Consider the following 21,266-nt stretch of genomic DNA (forward strand, 5'->3'; position numbering starts at 1 on the left):
GTATTGATTATGAAAATTTTACTTGGGCTTTTTTTTTTTCTCTTCACAATCTAGAACATTTTGTGAGCAGTACTATTGTTCAATTTCTGTACTAATTTTTGAAGTAACGCTCTGATTTGGTTTTGCAATGCTATGTTATCTGGAAGGATCAGAAATTCAGCATTGCCTAAGAAACTTAGTATTACTTTGTCACTCAGCAGTGTTCTCATATTCAGTATCATGTCTGACGCAAAATTTTTAAATAGAGGATGGTTTCAGAATACTTATTTTTCAGAAACTTATATAAACATAAAGATAATACAGTGAAGAATTCATTTGTTCATGCTTTTGGCTTTTGCCTTTTAAAAACCAAAGGGATTTCCTGAGGGATATGCTTGTCTACATCTATTTTCTCTCCAGCATGTGAAATGACAGGCTATACAAAGTGCCCAAATATTAATTTTTGTGGCATGTCTATGCATTCATCTGTCAACCTTCAGTGAATTTTCTGGTTTTCTATTAGCTTGTCCCAAACTGCTGGCAAGCTAAATTTCTCTAACAGACATCAATTCACTGCATTAAACTCCTATTCTACTCTGCAAGACGTATTGATTATTTTTTTTCTCAGCAAAGTGACAAATACCATTTTCATGACAATAATAGAGATTGATTACAATTTTATGGAACAGAGAAGGAGCCAATATTGCTGAAAGAACCTTGGGGCTTATAAAAAATTGGAAAAAAGATCGTTTGAATTAATACAAAAAAAATTTAATTTATCCATTGCTAATGAAGCTGAAGAATTTTTGATATAATGAAAACTACGGTAAATGCATGATCATTGATGAAGTGAGGCAGATTTAAGTGTGTTTGTAACATTTGGTGCCTGAAATCACTTGAAGAAATGCTAGTAATCCATTTTGAAGGGCTCAGACTATGAACTGTATAAAACTTGAATAGTTTTTCCTATGCATGTAGGTACACATGATGGCATATGCATGATCAGGCTGTGTTATCTTGATCAGTGGAAGTTCAACCTGGAAGACAGGAAATATTGTTGGGCTTTGTATAGGGGGCATCTATTGTGATGGGGCATCTATTGTAATCTATTCAAATTTAATGAAATAATTAAAAAAAAAATTCATTTTCATCATTATCTACATTGCTGGAGATATAAACTGCAGATTGAGCTCCTTTACTCTTCTCTCACACCTTATCCACTCTTAATGAAGCTGGACCAAGAGACAGTGCAGGATCAGGATGAGAATTGAGTATTTAAATTTGATCTAGAATTTGTTTATTCGTGACATATTGCCAGAGTAAAGTATGATTTATGCAGGGTATAACAACATATACAGTTTACATGTGCTTTTATGTGTTATATTTAAACAGAACAAAACCTGGTAATGGACACTTTCATAAAAGGCAGAGTTTTCTGCACGTGATGTGACTGTAAAATTCACCTCACATTCAGCCGCCATGTATCAATTTTAATTTTTTTTTACTTCAGAATATATTTTTCTGAATGATGTATAATTGAAAAGCCAAGGTCATAGTACAATGCATGTAAGACTTTTTCACAAACTGGAAGGAAGTACAGAGAAGAAAAAAAGTTATGCAAATAACTTTAGTCTCTGAAATGACACTTTCTTTTGCATTTAGTTCATTCTCTGATTTTCTTCATCAAGAAATATGAAAAACTGCAATTTTAGTCTGAAATTTAAAAAAGTAAGCTTACAGAGATAAGCCAGAATAGTATGCTAAATTAATTAATTCTCTTGCACATGTGAACATGTGAGTACAACTTGGAAAATTTTTGCTCCAGCCTCCATATAAAAAGTTGTAAATTATCTCAGTTCTAATTTAGTGTTGAACCAAACATATGCCTGGTTTGAGGCAGACACAAAGGAGAAATGTTTCAGAATTAGATGTGAGGGTGTACTTTTTTGCCTTGTTTAGCATACTTGCAAGTATGTCCAAATGTTTGGGGTTTTTTCTTACAGTTCCACATTAACTATAAAGCTTATAAAGGATTTTTGTTGGAAGATTTTCCTTAATCTTGAAAGAGTGTAATAAGGTATTGTTTGCCTTCTGCTAATTCTATATACATACATGTTTTAAAAAAAACACAGAGCAACAGTACTGGAGATGTAGTATTCAAATGTAAAAGCAGAAGCAATAAATTAGTACATACATCCCACTGTGGAATTTGCATAGAGCCTAGTAGTTAAATTATCAATAGAGACAATTTCTGTATTTGACTTATCATGACCTTCTGAACTCTTCACATAATGCTCTAAAATTTTCAACGATAAACTTTCAACACAAAAGTTATTTAAATAGTTTATGGAAAACTGTTGAGCAGGAGAAGGTGAAATCATTACCTCATTATAAAAAGGAATGTTTATGACCTTTTAAATGACAGCTGTAGGACCAAAACAGCTGGGTGAACAGGTTGAAATTTTTCAAAGTGGCAGTTCTCTCTTGGGAGAAAAGTGTTGAAATATCTCTGTGAAATCGGTTGCGATTTGCACTGAACGTACTGTGGTTTGCCCATGGGTGGGAAAATTTGTGATGGTTTGTCCACCAGGTTACTTGAAGAGCACTTGGCTCAGTCTCTGCTGTATATCTTACATGATTTTTGCAGGATGTGCTCCTGGGATTTGAAGGAGTCCAGGTGTCGTTTGGTGCTGGCTGTAAATTCTCAAACTTGGGCTTCCACTAAACTAATTTACAGAGTGCTAACAAGTATGTTTATGCCTCAAGGAGTCAGGCAGTTGGCATTGTTAATGATTTAGGAGCAATCTCAATTTTCCTTTAACTTTCTACATGGAAAGCAATTTCTGTCTGGATGAGATTGAGGGGCTGCAGTTAGACAGAAGAGGATCCTGTGTCTCCTTAGGTCAGCCCTAGTGCTGCACAGGTGTGGATGCTCTGCCTCTGGTGTCTCCTCCTGCCCACAACAGGAGCAGCTGGCTGCTGACCAGCCCTTGAGCACCCACATCACATTCACATGGAGGCAGGGGAGAAGTCTTGGTGCTGCACTCCCCAAAGAAGCTGTAGGGGCAGAGAATGACAAGAGATGTCCCTATCTCCTGCTGCACACTTCAGCCTTGCTGCTCAAAGCACGGTGAGTGTGGGCTCTGCAGTGAAACACGGGCATGGTGAGCTCACTGCAGTTCTGGCTGGATGGCCTCCCAGAGCGTGCTTTAGCATCTCATTTAGCCTACATCCATGATGGTGCTGTCTGCTGATGTATAATATCTTCAGTGTTGCATTTCACTGCTGTTTTCCTGTACAAAACGCTAAGTTCAGAGGAGTTCTGCCAGCAAACAATGTGTTCATAACAGTATTGTGCTTCGACACCATTTTGTGAAGCAGGAAAGTCCAGCAATTAAATTTTGTCAGAAAATACTTCAAAGCCCTCTGTGACTTTTTACTAGATTTGTTTGTAGCTAAGTAGTTCTATTTGACTGTGCAAGACCAGGCAAATGCTTCTGAAAGTTATTTCAAATATTGTCAGCAACTTGAACCTATGCAATTGCAAGTAATGTATCACCAATTAAAGCAGAGTGTGAAATTCCTCATAGGAATACTGGCTGAATTTTGTTTTAGTCCTTATTTTGCTGAAAGCAGCACTAGAAGTTCTGCTTTAAAGTGTGCTACACAAATTAATATTTGTAACTGATTTTGGAAGTGTAATGAGAGAACATGCTTTTTTCTTATTTTAATTTCCACTTTGAAATATAAATTTATTTGAAATCATTAAAATGGAATATAATGCTTGCATGTGATTGATGATTAAATTATCATTGCATTTGCTAATTTTTTAATATCCTATTTTTGTAGTGAAATCTTTAAGTATTTAGGCAGATTAGGGACTGTGAGATGAAGCCCTACTTTCATGCAGTAGGTGAAGGACTCTTAAATCAGTCTCTGGAGTTATTTAACGGTTACCAATTACTCCTGCATTGTAAACAATCAAAGTGCTTGTATCTGCAGGCAGTAGATAACCTGAAAATCAAATATATCAGCTCTGCCCAGATCCTTGAGGAGATTGTCCTGTCAGCTAAAACAAGAATAAAAGATGTGATTGTAAATAACATTTGTGGGACAAGCAGGTTAGTAACATTCATTTGAAAAATAAATATGGTACCACCTGTAGCCTTCAGTGGACATTAATCGTACATCTGTCAGAGAGCAAAGCCTTAAGAAACTTGTGAGCTTTTCTCCCTGATTGTTTTAAGTTATGGTTTGCCATTTTATGATGTGAGGACGTCCCTGATCCATTCTTTGCAAGGAGGTGTAATGGATAGCACTGATCCTGTCAGAGGTGTTGGAAACCCCTGCAGTTTGGATTCTTTGAGGAACTGCTGGCCCTACATATTCCTTTTTCATTTTGTGACAGGGCTGTGTTTATGGCTTCATGCATGTCATAGGGATTTTTCTTTAATATAAGGGTTAATGAATGAATTTAATTGAATAGCATTTCTAACCTGTTAACTTTTTTCTAGTTTTTTTCTTGCTACCAATGAAAAGAGAAGAGACACGAGTCATCAGCTATAAATTTTGATAAGAATGTCTCCATCTCTACCTATAAAGTGGATCAGAAAAATGAAGATTTTTATATAACCTTATTTTAAATGTCATCAATATTAGAAATAATGCAAATTTTACTGACCCTTAAAATTAATCCCACAGCACTAAAATTATTAGAGATTTGGCTAGTTAACACAAGTGCTGGATTGCAAAGAGAGATTCCAAACCGGTAATATTATGACAGATCGTTTCATTGAGAATAGTAGGCTGATCCTGCTATATATGGATGGCTGTGTTGATAGTTTAAGTATTAAGTTTTTTTTTCTTTACCTTGAGAGAGTGAGAGGATGGTGATAACGATTTCTTTATAGTCATTTGTGGTGGAAATATTTGGTAAATAAATGAAATGGGGGGGGGAAAGAACAAATCTGTTAGCTGCTGTTTTCTTGTATCAACTCTTTTTTTTCTCTCTTAAAGATAGCTATTTAGTCCATTAGTGGGTTTCTTTCCCATTGCAGGCTGGCTTCCTGAGGTTTCACTGTGGAGTAGCAGGTGTACAATTCCAAAGTGTCTTTACAAGTGGCTCAGCAGGGCTTCCTGTGCCATACATTCACTGGAGACAGCTCATCTGTTTAATCCTTATGTTTTAGTCAACCTTTCTTATTATGCGGACAGGGCTCCCATGCTCAGCTGGATTTTGACTCTCAGAATGAATTGATGGAGCTCTTTGATCTTTGCTGTGTATTGCATCTGTTTCATCTTTCATCCTAATGCATGATCTTCCTAACTTCTAGCTAATGCTTTATTTTGTTTATTTTACCCTTTTCCACTTGAACACATCAATTTTATTTTTTTCTTTTAGCAAGACTTTTTCTTTTCAATGAACTTGATTGCACAGCTTTAACATTATGATAATTAAGTTGGTACGGGTATTTAAAAAGCAGGCAAAGACTCAGAGAGCCATGCTGTTTGCAGGGTTGGCACTTTGCATTTCAGAGCCTTGATCAGAATCCTTAAAAGGGATTAGTGTAATTTTTTTACAAACTTGCAGATTACTGCACCTGGTGGTGGTGGTGATAAATAGTGGACGTGCCAAAGAACCAGGTTGTGGCAGTACACACGTGTGGAGCAGCCTGCTGCTGGGTATGGACACCTGAACTACAGTGGCATCGAGCACCAGTGGGCAGAGCTGGTATGATGCAGAACTTTCTTGAGGTATATCACCTTGAAAACCTGACACATGGACAGATATATTTAAGCTCATCCCTTCTAAACTCCTGTTGATTAAATCAGCTCCTTAATAATTGTTAAAAAGTTATACTTTTTCTTAACTGTGGATTTATTCTACTCCAGGCAGTTTTGATTTAAAGACATTTAAAATTCTAACTAAGCTACAGTTATATTTTGGGTTTTTTTTTTTTTCCCCAATCCTAATTTTAAGTATGAAAACCAGCAAGGCATTACTCTTTTTCAAATGAAGCCAGCAAATTAACAATTTTCATTACACTTTTCAGTTGAAACTATCACCACCAGCAGAGCATTTTCTAATGGTATGATTGATTCCTCTACTCATACAATAGAGTTTAAATTCTGTTCTTAAAAAGATTTAAATCAGTGTTCAGCTTTAAGCGAGAGTAGAAATTTAATTTTTCTCATGATCAATAATGCTAGAGTGGAAAGAGCACTTTCAAATGAGCAAATAGGTCTACAGCAGCAAAACTCTGGAGTCTTTGCTCATAAGAGGTTTGATATATTTCACTGCACTCTGGGATCTTACATGTATGGCATACACAGAGCTATTCCCCATTTTGCTGCATATCCACATCGTATTTTGTCCCTTTGGGAATAGCCAGCACTTGGACACTAAAGGTTTTGTGGGTTTTTTCTGTAATGCTCTTTCTCTGGAGGGGATTCCTTATGCAGTACTTGTACTTCCCTGTTTGGTGTGGCAAAACCTGGGGCAGTTGATTGTTATGTGATGGGGAAACCTACATTTAAAAATTGAGACAGATCCTCCAGTGGCACATGGTGTGTCACCTATTTGGTCACATTACAGGAGAATCTGTTAGTATCCTTGAGTAAATCCCACCTTTATAAACGAGGGGGAAAAGCATAAAATGGTAACTTTTGGGAAAGAACAACATTTTTACTTTCAAACTTGTTAGGCTTTATTGAAAAGAAACCATAGCCTCAAAAAATTACTTATTTTAGGCTTGATTTCTGTGTGACATAGGTCGATAAAACTGTTGCTAGTGATAATTTCTGAAATTAAGAAGTAAAAGGACACCTGAATCTGATGCAATACAATGACATCTGCTGTTGCTGTGAGAAAGATAATTCGATAATTTTTGCCTGATATAATAAATATCTTTTCCACACATAAGCAAACTAAACCCCCTCACCTCCCTCCCCCAGCTCTAAACTATGCTTCTCTTGCTGTTAGAAAATCTTCTTTCAGGTACTTTTTGACATAAGGCTCTGTAAGAGCTCTCTGTCATTTAATACTGAAAATAATAGATAACTGACATTGATGTGAAAGCCAGTTTAAAAATATATAAAGAAAAAATTTAGAGTTTGGGGGAAAAAAAGATGACTGACTTGGCCTCCTTGTTATCTTTTTTTTTTTTTTTTTTTTTTTTTTTTTTTTTTTTTTTTTAATTTGCCTTTGGAGCTGTTGCCTTTTTAGTGCTGTGAAATGAATCAAGTGTAGAGTATTATCTGTCAGGAAATGAACTATTTGTATTGAAAGAAGCTCATTAAGTGGATGTAGAAAATTATTAATATCCTGGATGTTGTATTGGGCAGTTTCACAACTTGAGACCTATCTTCATAGAATCCAGACTCAAAATGCAACTACATTAACTCTATACTTTATTTTAAATTAATTATAATCAAACAATTCTAGTGGTTTATGTTGTTGGATTTTTCTCTTTTTTTTCTTTTTCCCTGTCTGTTAAGTGTTTAGCTTATGATAGTGATTGGATCATTGAAGTTACAACCTTTCTAATGGATCATGTACCAGAGTTTGTTTCTGCCATGTTATTAGTGTTTTACATGTTTCAATTTTATTCAGACAAAATGGATAATTTTATGAGACTCCTTAAGTTGTAAGCGCATTTTTTATTTTGGAGAAAATATAAAATGACACATTAAACATAAGTACCATATAATCTAAAGAGATTGTGTTGCTGTAGCATGGCAATATGTTTTCTCCAATGTATTTTGTGTTTGTTGTCTCCAGAATAAGCATCTGTTTAATTCAGTTGTTATTTTGTTCTACGTGTGTGTGTGTGTGTGTCTGCCATCCCAGTTCCAGTTTACTGCAGGTGAGAATTTTTGCATAGGAGATGCCTTCAGGCTGTAGAAAAACCTTTTCAACCACAACATTGGGAATGATTTTCCTGTAAAACAGTGCAAACACTGCCTTTAGGGAAGAGCTGTTACTAACTCCTAGATTTGTGGTCTCAGATGTCTCACTTGACCTAGAGAGAGGATCTCTGGGAAGGTTTATAAACTGCTCTTCCATTAAGACAATGCAAATTTTTCATTTTCTCATCTTTGCAGAATGTTACAACCCCCAACCCCACTTCAAATCCAGATTTCTTAGTCTAAATGCTAATGAACAGCTTGTCTTTTTAAAATAATAGGCAAACAAATAGTTTAGGACAGATACATTTTTTCTAAAATTCAGCTCAGTCTTTCTTATTCCCACAAGCATTTCTGTTTTACAGATATATTGTCAGGTATTTAACTGCACACCCTTGGTACTGAATTTTTGGGTCACTCTGTTATGTAGGTAACAGAATTGAAATTCTTGTCAAACGTGTGATATTAAACTGTCCTGGCTTTGTGCTAAGTTAACTTCCATGCTATGGGTGGGACACATCAGGAATGAAAATTGCTCCTGGCTTTCCCTTTTGTTCTTGGACACTTGCTCCTGGATATTGCCAAAGGCAGGATGCTGGTGGGTATATATGCAGTGTCCATATTCTGAATGGTCAGTTTAAGAAGAGGTATGTCTCACTGGTGCAGGTAACAAAGCAGCAGAGCATTGGTGAAAGGGAGGGACAAGGAAAAAAAGGTTTGAGGCTTTCAGGCTCATCAGCATCTGGCCACAGTGAGCAGAACAAAAGTCCTTTAGTTCACATGACGTGACAATAATAAAATGGGATAAAACTGGACCTGTTCATCATGCAGGTGGAGAAATGGTCTTTTCCCCATTCTTCCTTTGTCAATTCCTAGAATATAGTCAAGATAGTTTTCTTTGCGAGGCATTAATATTTCACCTCTGCTCATTCTGTGCTGAGAATTGACACAACATGTGGCCTCTTCACATCTGCCTCATGGCACTTCCCCTCGAGAAGCTGCGTGTGACCTTTGCAGACATTGCTCTGCACAGTGAAACTTTATTATTTCATTCTTTTCAGTGGAATATATGTGCAGTTTATACTGCAGGCCAACCACTTAAAAGAAAATTAAAAAGAAAAAAATATCCATGGCTATTTCAGGTGCATATGACATGCCAGTATGAGAAACCATACATAAGGTCTCTGTGTTTGCATATGCTTTTTCTTGGAGAGAGAGAGAGCAATCATTGAGTGAGAGGGTCATTGTGTCACCAAGCCTTCAAAGATTTCAGGAAGAGCTTCACTGCAGACAGGTTTTGATCCAGGCTCTGCTCCGTGTGCTCTCTCAAAGCTTTGCACTGGTATTAGTGTACTCTCCTGCACTGGTTTTGTGCCCTTGTGTTACACTTTTCCTTCTCCTAGTTTGTGTTTTCTAGCAGAATCAAACATGTAGCCTCCTTATTAATTGGCAGATGCTGAGCATTAAAAGTTAATTTAAAAGCCCACTGGATTGCAATGTGAAGAGTGCTCCTTTCATTACATTGTTCATTATTTTAAATGTATAATTTACATATATTATTGCTTTATTTCACTTAATTTCTTGTAATGAGGCACTGAATGGAAGATTTGCAGGATTTATGAGAGTAGAATTGAAGGTTTCTTAGAGGGACATTTTTAAAGTTAAGCTTACAAATAGGTTATTTTGTTCTTTTTCTTTAGATAATGGATCCTACTCTCCTATACTGCTTTCTACATTGGATCTTTGGGATTTTAGGGGGTTTTTTTGTTGCTTTTGGTGTTTTGGGTTTTTTCTTCCCCCCGGCATTCTGTGTTCTAACAATGTTGCACATACTGTGGAAATCCTGGAGTAATCCTGTCTTTACCAAAATAAACCTCTCTTTTGAGCCTGTGCCACCATTGTTATGGCCATGGCTTATGGTTTCCTTTTTTAAAACATAATATTCTTTTAGTTAACCATGGCCTAACCGGGTTTTTTTTGTCTCCCTCCATTCCAATTAAAATTTTCTTCTACTTGACGCTGAGTTTATTCCTCCTTTACCACTCAGCTTTTCTCCTCCTATATCAAGTATGTTGCATAGTTGCTTCTGTGGCACTTCCTTTAGTATTCCCCTTGACATGTTTCCTTTTCAATGAACTTCTTATTGTATGGAGGATTTGGTAATTCTATTATTTTTGTCTCAATGGACAGGCAAAAAAACCCAAACAAATATGGCTGATTTTTCAAAAGGCTTAAGAAATTGAGGGCCAGAGTACTCAGAGAAGGTGCTCTGCCCTTCTGCAAAACTTACATCTCTTATTCCTGTAATTTGGATAATCTCATAATTTTTGCTATTTAAGATGCTTTTGCCTTAGACAGCTCATAGATAAATAGAATAATTCAATTTAAAAGAGACATCCAGAGGTCAACTAGTCAAGTCTCCTGCTTCAAGCAGGGTTAAAACTGAATTCAGACCAGTTCTGCAATCTCCACGAGAGCTAATAGAGAGAGCTAGTACATCCATCCAGCATATAAGTTGTTCCACCAGTATGCAAGCTTGAAAATGGGTATAATAATTCATGCTCAGCAGATTCCTGTCATGCTGTCCATGCTAGTGATGACAGAGGAGAGCATGGTGACAAATCCAGTTGCCTTGTTTATAACAGCTGAGGGTACCTGAAGTTAATTCCGTATTTCCCACAGTGAACTTTGGAGTAATGAAAAGGAAAGAAGTATTAATAAGAGGAAAACCTGATGTAATTGCTGAAAATGGACAAAAGCATGTTCTGCTAGGGTCCCAAGTCTGATCTTGGATCAACCTGTACCTATCAAAGACCATCCTGGTTGGTTTTTTTCCAGTTTTGCCATCTCAGATCTATTCTGACAGCTTAGAAACCTAATCAGGTCTATCTGGTGGCTGACTTGAGATACTGCTAGGGATAGGCTTATGTATCTGATGATTTTGGTTGAACTTCCAGGAAAATGAATCGGTAGTTATGGCAGCTGCCTGTTTTTGTGTCCTTCTCAAGTCCCTTGTTCATTTGCTACTCTCAGTTATTTCCACTTGCCTTAAATCTCTGTGCTAAAATCAAGACTATTTCTCCATACTTAGCTGCTTCCTAAATAAAGTAAAATCTGTTTTGAGTAAAGCAATAGAAATGAGAGCAAATAATTCATGAAGGTCTTCCTTCTCAGTAAAATTCTCTTGGTGGTTGATATTTTAATGAAGTGAATTAGTCAGGAGTTTCTAACAGTGTCTGCCATTACATTGGTGAAAATGTGTTGTGGAGGTACTTGAGCTAGATCTCAATTTGTTAACAATTTGGATATTGGATGCAAAGCAGAACTGGTGTAGCTTTCAATATCTGCCTGAGAAGCTGGTGAAATACCTCATTCATCCAAAATGAATGAAACAATGACATCACATTTGAGAATGTAATTTCTTTTCTTGTCCTCATCTTTTCCAACGAATATCAATTTAATAGCAATTAGCTGTGTTTAATAATGAATAATGAACACTATTACTATTCCTGGATTCTGCCTCCTAAACTTTCCACATGAGGAAGTCACATAGAAAAATTTGACTTCTGAAAGACAAAGAAGTTTCTGCAATCTTTCAATTTCAAGGGGGAAAGGTCAGGATGTAATTGTTACTCCCACTAACTACTATTTTCTAACTGTTGATATATTCTGTTTGCATTACAAGAAAGTGTGAAAATTTCAGCTGAACTGAATGTGTAAACTTTAAAAAAAAATTCCTTGTTTTTAGTGGATTTATTAAAAACAGAGATAATTTTATGCTGTAAAGTCCACAAAATCATCTTCATGTTTGAGACAATATAGCTGGATACCCCCTAAAATAAAAAACTAACTTTCACTTAAGGTGAAGTAAATATGATATAACTTTTTCTGAAAATATATGGTTTTGGAATAGCAGTCTTTGATCCAAGTGCCAGGGCAGTCAGTGTACCAAGAATCTGAAACTGACCCTGAAAATTTTTGCACATCCTTATAAATTTGTATTCATTGATTATTATAGTCTCTTTAGTTAATTGGAACTGTGGGCAGGCATTTTGAAATGTATCAAGTTAGTTGGTGAGGTTTTTTTGTACCAGAATGCATTATTCTGATAGCTTTTGTTCTATTGTAACCTTTGTTTCTACTTCATATGAACCACTTTGCACTTCCACTGCTTTGCAGCGCATTTGGTTTGTAAAAAAAGGTCTTACAGTAAGAGCGTGTGATTGTTTAATGCTGCTCTAAATGAAAAGCTCAAATATACCCCTATTTCTAGACCAATGCTGAAATTCACCATCAGCTCAGATTCTGTTAGGATGCTTTTATATTCTGGTTTTATAACACATTTTCGTGTTTAACCTTCTCAAAGCACAGGCTTCACTTGTGGGGTTTTATGTGCGATCAGACTAGTTGAGAGGAAGATGTATACAGAGAAGCCTTTAATGGTAGCTAACTGCTTCTGTGGGCCCAATTAAGACTATCCAACTGTGAAACAGAGTCCCTGGAGTGACGGTGCGGTCTGCTTGCCTGGGTTTTCTGAGGTGGGGGGAAGGAGGCCTGGAATAAGAGAATATCCAACACAGCTTTGGAGAAAAAAAAAGTAATAGTTTTATTATATGAAAAAAAAAACCAAAAAAAACCCCAACAAACTCAACACAAAACAAAACTAAAAAAAGAGCAGTCCTCAAACTTTTGGTATGCAGTATTAATAACTGGTCAGCTTAATGTATGCACTGCATTTTAGACTTGACACTGTAGTAGCTGTGCCTGAGATCTGGATGCGTTGTTGATCCAAAATCAATCTTGTTGCTCCTCAGAAGGCAATGAGAGATAATAAGTACTATTCACCTGATTGCCTTCCTGTTCTGAGACAGCTGGTGACGCTTGTCTTCCTGATAACCAGGAGTTTCAGATCTAAGGCAGGGATAAAGAAAAGCTGGGAGCTTGCTGAATCTAAATTTGACAGTCGATGGCTGTGTAGAGGGTCAGGAGGGATAGAATCTGTGACACGTATAAGAAAGGAACAAAATTTATCTGCTCTGGTTGCAATGATTAGATGTCTCTTTGTCTGGCTTTCTTACAGTGGATGATTGATTGTACCCGCCAGCTGGCTAATATCATAATTAACAAAGTTGCTACCATGTCTGAGAAGTTTAATCGAAAAAATTGCCGGCAGTATGAAGCCATTGTCACAGAGATCACAAGCGCAGCAGTGTTGACTTTTGTGCTGGTGGAGCCGCAGGACTATGTAGATGTGCTGAGAAGTCGTTCGCTGGGATAACTAAAGGTATGTTTCTTTCCCTATGCATTCCTCCACCGTTGGTTCTTTTCAAAAATAAAGTACATGGTCCTTTGATGATACCTTTCATTTCAGAGTGCCATGTAAAGCTATTCTGTCATATTTTAAAGCACTTGCAATAGCAATTTAGAATATGTTTTATCAGTGCATCAAGAGGTGAATAATCAAAAGTGCAGTTCAGTGATACTCACCCTTTCCAAGTGATCTTCGGTGTCTTGCCGGATGCTTTTGCAGAAAATGCGGACGCAGTTGTTTCGTAGCTAATTTTCTCAGCTGGAAGCTGAGAAATGCTGTTGACAGTCTATGTTCTAGGAACTCGTTGTCCAGCTTGGGTTTACGTTTTGCAGTATTGCTTTTCATACATTACTTCAAGTTAGAATGTTGCATAAAAGAATAAAAAACTCAAGCAACCCAACCAAGGAAAAGCCTGTGTGCTTGCATCTGCAATTCAGCCCCAGAATGTCTTGCTAAAATACTCTCTTTTGTGTATGTGTATTTGTGCCTGTGTGTTTGTGTGTATAAAAAGAGAGGAGCATCGATGATGTTAGCTGGGAATTCACAGCATCTTTGTAAAATAGTGCCTGAGAATCCCACGTACTCCTTTTGTATATTTACCTGGTTTTCCAAGTTAAACATTGTTCCACTGAGCTCTTTTTCTCTGCAATTGTATTTTAACGTGTGTGTGTGTGCGCTGTGTGGTAGTTCAGTTATGCTCTGGAGTGTGTTGAAAATGCCAGCCTGACATATTGCTAATGAGTGTGCATATTGACAGTGACGGGGGCGTGTGTCTGTCTGTGTGCCATATATTAAAACAAAAAGAGGAGAGAGACGGAGACAGAGAGAGACAGAGAGACAGAGAAGGAAATATTGGGATGGGAGAGAACAGTTTATTTACATTACGGTATGTCAAAATGTTATTACGGCTAACAAATCCATTTTAAATAGATCCAAGATTTCTTTCTCGCAGGAGCTAGTATGACCATGGTAGGAGGATAAGGGAGACCCATGTATTTTGGTGGTATTAGTATTTTTATGCTCAATAAATTCTGACTTTTTGGAACCGGCTTCTAAAATTTGGGAAACGAATTGTTTGCGGTTTTTTTGGTTCTGCAATGAGCTCTCCCTGAGTTTTCTGTTGCTTTTCTCTGTGTCTTTACAGGTAAACTAGTTCTGAGCATTCAGATGGAATTGTCACAGTAGACTTTTGAGGGAATGTATTGTTTAGTAGCTAGCATAGCTGATGTTTGTCTAAAACCAACATTTTTTGAGGGGATATGCTCTTTTATATTTGTAAATTATCTGTTTCAAATTGAATAATTTTCTCATTTTGAGCTGATATTATTGCAATGGTAGTTTAATACTAATGTGAATTTTTCAGATAGACTTTGCAGCTTTGAGTCAATTTTATAGCAGATAAATTGTTCTTAATTGGTAGACCAAATTGAAAGAACAAACTACTCTTTTTTATTATTTCTTTATTTTTTAATGGGTTATATCCCAAAAGAGACTTCTGTTTTGTGAGGAAATACTTCTCTGCAGGCCTGAAACATATTCCTATCATCATTATTATTCCTATCCTCTATAATAGATTTTAGGTTTTAACTTATCCTTGAAAATCTATTGCTTTTCAAAAGCTGCTAAGCAAAATTAAAAATCTATATTTTGTTTTGAATAGAAAATGCTGTGAGCAGTGACAAAATAGATTAGTATTGTGATTGCAGAGAATAGGGAAGATTAAGTTACTAAAACAGTATATTGTTGTTCTAAACTAAAGCCTGTAATATTTTCTGTAATTGAGACTTCGTGCATTGTTAGAACTCGGTTGGAGTATCAAATGGTTGTGAGGATTAGAGCAGACAACTAAAGCAATGTCACAGTAGATCTGTCTGGTTTTTAACAGGATTATCTTCTGAGATGTGTAGAAATGAGCTCTTGGAATAGTTTTGGAGGAATTAATAATTTTAGTAAAATGTTAATGGCAAATGTGCTAATGTAAAGAATTACAAGATTAGTGATGCATCCTTTTGCATGGAAATAAGAATATAATAAATGTCCTGCAGGTGACTGAAGCTACTGCAATTTTATTGGAGATTAAAGTTTGATTGACCTTTGCTGAGGTGATTAACCCTTCTGAAATTAAAAGCCAGTAGTAAATTACTCTGTCCAATTTAAATGCAAACACGAATGACATAGCATAGTGTTCTAAGTGTAAGAGAAAAAAACCCCAACGTTTTAATTTTCGTTTTGCACTCAGTGAGATGTGATTGCAGACAGCGCGGCCGGGCTGTGGCAGAACCGGCCCGTGGCAACCTGCCTTCGCTCTGCAGCCGTGCCACGGGGATTGGGCTGGGGAGCAGCTCTGCAATGACCCTCCCGTGCAGGAATGCGGCAGGAGAGCGTGGAACGCCAGCGAGGTAAGCAGCGCATGGCTGGGGAGGTGCTGGATCTGCCAGCAGAGCCCTGGAGCCAGCGTGGCTCGGGTGAGGGTCCCTGCCGGGCACAGGGCGGCTGTCGGGGATGGGTGCCCACCTGTGCGAGCCATCGCAGAACCAGAAGTTAGGTTGCATCTATGTTGCTTTTGGAGCTGCTTTTCCTTCTCCCCTGATCTTTAAAAGTCAGATGCACGAGCTTGCAGAGCTGTACTTTTTGACTGACAGAGCGCTTCCTCCAGCGCGGGCTGAGTGCAGGTGTGTGAATCGCTGCGCAGCTCCAGGGTTGAGATTCCCATCCTTCCTACAAGTGTGAACAAGAGGCTTCTTAGGCTGTACCCAGTCTGTCAGGCTGGATGGGTAGGATCAGGACATGATCTCAGTAGCTGTCTAAAGCCTGTGGGATTACTTGCATGTGTAAAAGTCTTGCAGATGGTTGTTGGAGTTGCCGTGGCTCTGCTACCGAACAGCATTTTAAAAATCTAGAAAGTTAATTTCCAACAGATCTTATAATTCTGCTTCACATTACTGTTTGTATCTCTGTGTGCAAACTTTATTACTTAATATTAAATTGGGAAGACCTCAGTGATATGCTTGCTGCATTTTTTATAAGTCTTTCATTAAAAGTTGAACACTTAGGAATTCCTTACAAAATATCTGCCTGACTTTATTTTTATTTGCAAGATAAATGAATGTCAGGGCAGTGATTTGTTTTGTAACGAATTACATTTAACTTTGTCATTAAGAGTAAGAGATCAGGGTGTTGTCATAAAGCAGCATACTATCTAAAAGTCATTCTGGAGGACTATAATGACTCTCTGAGGGCTTAAATTTACACTGACTACAGCTGTTATAAATGGATAGAGTTCACATATTGTTGTTGCTTTTGTTAGAAAATTATGCTTTTGTTAACAGCACCAAAATGATGGTATTAGAAGTAGTTTTGCTATATGAGGTTGGCTTAACTTGCACCAACAAGTCCTTCAGGGATTACTGTCTCCATCCTTCACCTGCCGGTCCAGAAGAGGGAGGCAAGAGATTCAGGTCTGCACCCAGACCCTTCATGGTCTTTGGCATGCACTGTAATGGATCAGACTGTGATGGATTTTTTTATTTTCCCTTTTGTTTCTTTCATTTTATTTCCTCTCCTTGAATCCACCTCTCCCTGACCACCTGAGAAGAGATAAAATAGCTCTTTGAAGGCTTTTGCTTGCATGCCAACAGCAGTAGTGCTGGGAATTGGGCTGAAGGGCAGAAGGGCTGCTACAGCTGTTTGGTCTTGAGTGGACTTTCTGTCTAGTAAAATTTCCTATTCTTTTATGCAGCTGTAAGACATTAAAATGATAATGAAGGTGCCATCTGCATTCCATACTCAGTTTATCTCCTCACTTTTCATCAAGGAAGATTTCATATTGCATCTGTCAAGGTAGGGAAGTCCAAGGAACTGCAGTTCAGAAATTAAGGACCCTGAGGTAGCAGCTCACTTCTGTCTCGTCTTTTCATTTACACTTTAAACAGCCTTCAGAGAGATGGGTTGCTGCTTCTGGGACCCAGTGAAGAAAGTGAGGAATAGATAAAAGCTAAACTTGTGGTGGAGTGACCTAAATGGAACAGCTGGCAAAAGTATAGAGGGGATCCTCCAGGGTACTGAATTATACCTTCAGGCTTGGATTAGTGGGATGTTTAACAAAGAGATCCATTTGCCAAAAGGATCTCTGCCTGATTTTTAATTATGGAACTAGCGCTTCCTTCAACATTTGCAAATTATTGAGCTTTTTTCCTCATGTAAAGTGTAGAGTGCTAATTGTTGGCTTTTGGCTCTTGCTTTTGCTTTTCTCAAACTAAAAATTTTTGCATGTTCTTGAATTAACCATATGAATACCTGGAACATGAAGCATTTCAACAGTTTTTATGTAATGAATAGTGAGTTGCATGCTCTGTGGAGAAAACAAATAACTTCAAATATTTATTGTTTTGCTTATAATTCCAGAATGCTCTTGAGTGCTTGTAATAGGATGAAACTTTTTTTTTTCAGTTGAGGAAAACAGTATTTATAGATTCTTTGTAGCCATACATATCCGTTAAGTAATCTAAATTCCAATATTCAATTATTTTTTTAGGAGAAAGATGTCTCAATTATTTTCTATATTTTACAATAGGGCAATACAGGAGAGGAGAAAAATGGAGCTACATGTGTCAAAAACACCTGCTTACCAGCCAACTTTCCTATATAGTATTTTCTTTTTTGAGATAGCATTATTTCCTTATCTGTTATCAGCTAATAGTACCATAAATTTATTAAACCTCTGAGGACAAATTCCCTCCAAATCACATGACATAATGATACTCTAGCATGATATAAAATTTTTGAATGGATAGTGCATCAGGGAAATTGATGATGAAATAATAATGTAAGCTAAATATATGTGTGTTCAGTGAGGAGATTCTCCTAACTGTGTCTACTCATATTTACTGAGGCAGTCAGGCTGAAGAGACAGGACAGTGTAGTAAAGTATTTCTGGGAAGTTTCTTGGGATGCTATATCTGACTACTTGAGGTTAAAAAAGTGCTAACAATGTTGATGGAGAAGGGAGGAGGCAAGGATGTTGTCACTGTCCTCACTTCCTACAGACTATAACATCTAAAATAAACACTGTTAGTCACTGTGCCTTTTGCTTTGCTCTTTTGAAAACGTATTTATCAAGTAGGTTCTTACAGAGACAGGTCACATAAGATTGTTTTGATGATCTTCGCTGTATGCCCCTGTTAATAGGCATAATAGCCATGAGAGATCAGTGAGGTGCTTAGCATGGGACGTCATATAGGTGACTGTTTCTCTCTTAGAAAACAAAAAACATAGAAAAAAAGTTGCAATTAAAAACCTCATTTGTCCCCACTACCTCCCAATGTGAATAGCATAGGGAACTACATACTTTTATGTTGGTCTGATAATTGTTTAGAAATTTTCTTGCTCAGCATTTCTAACATTAGCAGTAATGACTTATGATTATTTGAAAAGAAAATACCTCAAAATTTTACTCCTGCCATAGTCTTTATTTTTCTTCTTCCCTCTCATTTCAATACTCTTTCAATATGTTAGTCTACCAATAATTAAATGAAAATTGGAGTCTTAAGGCCATCTTAACTGTAGCATTTAAAAATATTTTTATAATGGAATGAACTGCTATTTTCTGTACAGAGAAAAGTTTCTAAGTAGTGAGTTATGCAGTGCATTACATATGACTGGAAAACACACTGTGATTTCAATAACCACATAGGCTTAGACCTTAAAGTTGTAAATTTTTTTCTTCACAATGATGTTTTTAGCAGAAGCCATATATTCCATGTTGCAAATCTGCACAAAATCTATTGCATATTTTCCCCCAGAGTTAGCTTCAAATCAGGGAATAGATACAAAAATTGTAGATTAATTTTAGGCTTCTGTTAAAAATCAGCAATTGCCTAGGTATTTCTTTTCATCATGGAAAATTAGCTGCAAGTTGATTATTGCATTCCTTGTTCATCAGACCTGTGCAGCTTTCTGAAAGTGTGCATAACAGAGAATTGAATTTGAATAACTTGAATAGCTGCATATGAAAACTCTTAGAGTATAATGTTTCAATGAACATTCCTTCATTCCATTTCAATAGAAATTAAAGTTTTCTTATGAATATGCAGTTTCTTACACTGCTTAAATGTTTGGATTTGGGGTTTTTTTATAGTTTTTGGAGGGCTTCAAATTTTGGATTAAGTGAGAGGAAGGAAAGGCTATGAAACTTCGTAGGTCAAGGCAGATATTTTTGATGTGTTTTCTACTTTACATTCTTGAAATGGATGGTGGTAGAAATTTCTAGCTTTTTCTTTAAAATAAGCAACCATGCTCCTTCTTTGAAGAAGGTAAACTTTTAATTTAGTTGAGGGCTTTCTCATTAAAATTTTCCTGTCTGAAAATGAGAACAAGTTGGACCATCATGTTCAACAGTTCAAAAACCGCATGAGAAAACATTAACTTTTAAAATCACTAAAACTTCCATCAGAAACTAATCCACTCTTTCATGCAGAAACACTGAAGAAAACATTTATATGAAAAAAAAAATTGTCAAATTTCTGAAAATACAGACCAATTAGTGAGACTTAATTTATATATTTGTGACTGACTATGTATCGTGTATATGGTAGAGCTGATTTACCATTATATTCCTGCCTTATTTGCAAAAAGACTCCTACTTATTGAAATATTACTGAAGAATCTAGCTTTCCCCACAAATTACACATTTTTTGCATAAATGTGCCTAATTACCTGAATTCAGTTTTGATTAGCAGTGTTAATTGATGCAGCTGTGGATGGGCTCTGTTTACCTAAATTACCATGTGCAAACAGCAATACGTTAGAAAGTGAATATGCTAAACTGAAAATACTAATTAGCTAAGACAGATTGTTATTCAAGTCACATCTCAGAGCTTTTTAATGAAAGCCTGAATGTGTCAGAGCTTTATGATATTCAGACAGAAATGTCTGTATTACATATGAATTCTAAATTTAATTCAAGGGAACAGATGGGATGTCGATCGGGGTTCTTCTCCATCGCTTCCAGTATTAATGTGAATATTTTACTCTACTGGATACAGTTCTGAGTGTGTGTAGAGAGAAAGGAGTGTATGTGAGTGTGTGTGTGTGAGAGAGAGGAGGGAGCATCCCTCATTGTGTGCCTTGACAATGTGCCAACCAGGAACATCTTACTGGTCTATTTTTGACTGACATATTTGCAAATTATAGGCACCTACTTTCCCAGAATGAAGATAAACAAGCTATTTTGCAAATTTAATAAGACTAGATAGTAAATGGAATAAAATCAAATAACAGAAAGATTAAACAGATCTCATTAAAAGTACTTTTGCAACAACAGAGATTTCTCCTTTTGCAAGAATTAAAAAAAAAAATCCATTTTTTAATATAATAGGACAATTGGGCTACATGTTTCAGATTGTCATAGGAAGGCTTTTAACTGCATTAAACTGTGCAGGAAAATGCAAATACAAATTATTTTCTTAATTTTATTTACAGCAGCACAGATTAAGGTATTCCATTATTGCATTTAATCCCTCTTCATAGTTCAATTGGATGCAAAACTGTAGATAAGTCTTAAAGTAGTACAAAATAATATGTAGAGCATAAGTGTTCTTAATGTAGATCAGCCACCATACTGCCTATGTCAGTTTTCAATCTGTTTATTCTTTTGCTTCAGAGCTTGGATATTCAGGGGTCAGCTGCCATGTGAAATTCAGTAATTCCATCAGAAGCTTTATGCATACAATGAAAAGCAAGGGTTGTAAGTACTGTACCTATTTGAACCAAAATAATAATTAGACTTGTAATGCTCTAATTTTCTTATTTGGCCAGTTCTTTCACAAGTGTTCCCAAGACATTTGTAGTTTTCCTGTTACAAAGCAGGTAGCTAAGATTATACTTGTAAAAAGTGTCAGATCTTTTGATCTCAATTGGTTGGAACCTATTTTCTTCTGTGTGTTGCAATGAGAGAGAGAACTCTTTTGACTTTGTTATTCCACAGTTAGGGTGAATAGAAATTGTCCTGGTCACTTTAGTTTTGTGAACACCATACTCCTTTTTAAAAGGTTCAACAGTTCTGTTTTTTGTG

This window comes from Erithacus rubecula (assembly GCF_903797595.1).
Source record: "Erithacus rubecula genome assembly, chromosome: 4".
Classification (NCBI taxonomy): domain Eukaryota; kingdom Metazoa; phylum Chordata; class Aves; order Passeriformes; family Muscicapidae; genus Erithacus; species Erithacus rubecula.